Source organism: Pistacia vera, unplaced genomic scaffold (genome assembly GCF_008641045.1).
Source record: "Pistacia vera cultivar Batoury unplaced genomic scaffold, PisVer_v2 Contig788, whole genome shotgun sequence".
Lineage (NCBI taxonomy): Eukaryota > Viridiplantae > Streptophyta > Magnoliopsida > Sapindales > Anacardiaceae > Pistacia > Pistacia vera.
Window position 1 is genome coordinate 78,349 of NW_022196654.1, and position 3,486 is coordinate 81,834.

A 3,486-nucleotide genomic window follows, 5' to 3' on the forward strand; every position below is an offset into this window, starting at 1 on the left:
GAACAATTAAGGATGGAAGATTTTCAGACTACTCAGAAGCAGTTACACCAGAAGATTTTTCTAACTTCTGTATCTTGGAGAACGGTTCCAGGAAGTTACTACGTACAAAGAAATCAAATTTTCTATCTACCCCAAAGACCAAAGTAATTCGTTATGCATGGTAATTCTCCCTCAATTCTCTCATTTATTTATATTCAATAAAAAAGCATATTGCAAATATTTGACTGGTGATAGTGTGTTTCCTCATATGCAGAACTGATTTGCTACTGAGGTTAAATATGCTGAGAATTTTCTGTAAAGGACTCAAATGGTGTGCTTGCCGCAGATATGAAATTGGTTCGTCATGCTTGTCACTGATCTGTTATGTTTCTTCATTTGTTTAAGTTCCAATCAGAGAGTGTGTATATCATAGAACTGTTTTGACTGTCATGCTTCTTTTAATATCTAGAATTCATTTGCTACTCATGCTAGCTATGCCAAGAACTTAAAGCTCCTTTACCAATCAGAAGAGAAAGTACTGAAGGACCAAATTCTATTGGTCAATATTTGCTGGAACTTCATTGAGGCTGAAGTGCTCAATGTCTAGTTTTCACATTTGCTTGGTGAGCTTCCAAACTAAATTGCTATTGATAACCTTGAAATATGCTAAATAATCTCTGTCAATATATCTTAAAGGTCGCAGCCCCACTTCTCAAAAAATAATTATCTAATTTTAGTGTTTAGGTGCTATTTTTTCACTTAAGCTATGCTACTTTCTATTCGCAGAGGAGAAAAAAAAAAAAAGAAGCTATTTTAATGACAAGTCATTGTTACATTGATTTTGGATGACGCCACCACAAAAATTGGTCATTGGACTCAAAGGGTTAGTTATATAATACTTTCTCTCAATGTTTTGTGTTTTCTTCATTTATTGGTGGTTATTTGAAACCAAATCTTTCCATTGTGTGACAACTTCTGTTTTTTCCCTTAAAAATGCAGAATCAATTTTGCTAGTCATGCTGACAAGGCTAGTATGAAGAAATTCTGTGGAAATGTTACCTGAAAGTTTTTGTATTGTGTTGGATATAATTCATACTTTGCATGGGCTTAGCAGATTAATGACTTACGTTGATGCATTCATAGGTCTCACTTGCCAGTGAGTGAGTGGGGTGAAGGGGCAGCAACCATTGAAGGTGAGCCGAATTAGTAATTGGGTTTAGAATTGATTTCTAAATATTTGGGTGTGGGTTGGGTTAGATTGGATCAACCCGAATGGGGTTAGGGTTATTATTATATGCATATTGTAATAATGGAAAATCCCTGGTGTGAGAAAAATGGAGAGAAAGAGTGAGCTATTAATACTTTTTCATTATTGTATTCCATAGATTTTGAAACTCAGTAAAACTACTCTATTTGAATGCTGGACGTAGTTCTCAGTAATTGAGAATGAACCAGGGTAAATTGATTGTGTCCTCTTTACTTTTCTGTTGTATTTGTTGTGTGTTTTGGTTGTGGTTTCAACATGTTGCACACTTTAGATATTAGTGGTTGTATGCTACGGGGATTACCTCATGGAATGGAAAATTAGTTAATTTGAGACATTTAATAAATACCTCTATATCACTAAGTTACATTCCAAAAGAGATTCAGAAATTAAGTGGTCTTAAAACATTGTTGGAATTCGTTATAATCATGATAGTAAAGCATGGACTCTTGAAGGATTGAAAATTTTGAATAAGCAGCACCAAAACAAATATTTTCTTTCTTCTATCACTGCAGTTTCTTGCCCTACAATAGAGGAGAGAAGAAGAAGTCAATCTAAGTGATTGGGAAAAGGAATCAAATTGTATGTTCCCAAAAGATCAAATTGGTTAGTTATATTCATTAAAAAGAATATATTTCAAAAATTTTGACTGGCTATGTTGGTTTTCTTGATATGCAAAATTGATGTGTTGCAAAAGCTAATTATGTGTATAATCTAAATATTTGTTGGCCAATGGCAGATAGTCACCGATTCTTGCAACAAAAAGAAAATGTGTCCAGTGTTTGGTTTTCACATTTGCTTGGTGAGCTTCCACCATATCTATATTTCTATATCCTTTTTGTTTTCTGTTTTTCTTGAAAAATTAACTTGTCATTGATAATAAGCATTGTTCAACGCATGTATTATTGTTTCTTTTTAGATTAGTATTCCAAATCTTACAGTTTAAACTATTAGATAGACCCACATTAATTCTAATAGACGTTAGCCCATATAAAAGTAGAATAGATAATTCACTTGTACACACAAGTTTAAAAAAAAAAAAAAAAACATGTAATTCAGCCTTAATTCACTCTTCCCTATGTAATAAACGTTGTTTCGGAGTTAAGATTTGATTAATGATTGTTAGTTTTAGGGGAATATTTCTTAGTATTTTAAAGGTCGGGACCTTGATATTAGATCAAAAGTTCATAATGGATTAAGTCAATCTCTCCTTATAATTAATAGTTTCTTGGTGTTGGATTTAATTATGTGAAAGGGTATGAAAATAATTTACAAAGTGGTTTCATATTAAAATTTAAATTAATGTAAAAATATAAATAAATAGATTTTAAAAGACAAAAAGAAATAAAAATAAAAATAAAAAGAGGTTGACAAAATCATTAGAATTAGGCATCAAAACTTGTGTTCATAGCAAGTTCAAAGACATTGTTGAGATTAATTTACATATAAAAAAAAAAAATACTAAAATAAAACTAAAAATTTGATATTGTATCTTAATATTATTTTTTTTTTGTAACAAAAAAAAAGAAATTTAAATTGACTTGCAGTCAAAGGACAAAATTACCCAAAAGAAATACTAAAATTCCCAACCAACTCCCCAACTGCTTAACGAACTCTTTCTCATTTCTTCTTCATTCATCTACCAAAACTTGTAGTATCTCCCTCTTCACTATAACAATCAAGTCACACTTTCATTTAATTAAATTAATTTTTTTCCAAATATTTAATTCTTCTGCAATCAACACCAGATCTCCACCATCCACTCACTGTCTCATCAACGATTAAAAACATGCCTTAGCTCACTCTCACTTCCACCACCATCACTAGACTGGCCCAGCCCAATCCCCACTAGCTCAAATATGCAATGACTTGTATTCATTCAAACTGAAATCTTTTCCATGGAAAAATCAAAATGATCCTATGCTCTCTCTCAATAGCAATAATACCTTAAAGAAAACTAAGGGGATGTTAATAATATGTAATCTTAATTAAATATAAGGTCAATAACTTTATACACACCATTCTAGAATAAAATTAATTTGGAACCCATAGATGAAGAAAATTCTTTACAGTTTTGACCATCGTACAAGTATGTAGGGTTTGCAAATTTTTTGCAATTAATTATTAATTAGACAAAAAAACAAATGAAAATAGAGAATATGTTACATAACAACACAATTTGTGTCTATAAATTAGTTGAACACATAAAGTTGTTTTGATTTGCTCATAAATAAACTGGTTCT

At 31.2% G+C, this 3,486-nt stretch overlaps 1 long non-coding RNA gene across 1 annotated transcript; it reads left to right on the forward strand.

Moving 5' to 3' along the window:
• Positions 1–252: 252 nt before the first annotated feature.
• On the forward strand, positions 253–1,041 carry LOC116116894. The gene is made up of 4 exons (XR_004125889.1): positions 253–336; positions 449–602; positions 766–862; positions 979–1,041. It is a non-coding gene; the product is annotated as an uncharacterized LOC116116894 (long non-coding RNA).
• The last annotated feature ends 2,445 nt before the right edge of the window (positions 1,042–3,486 follow it).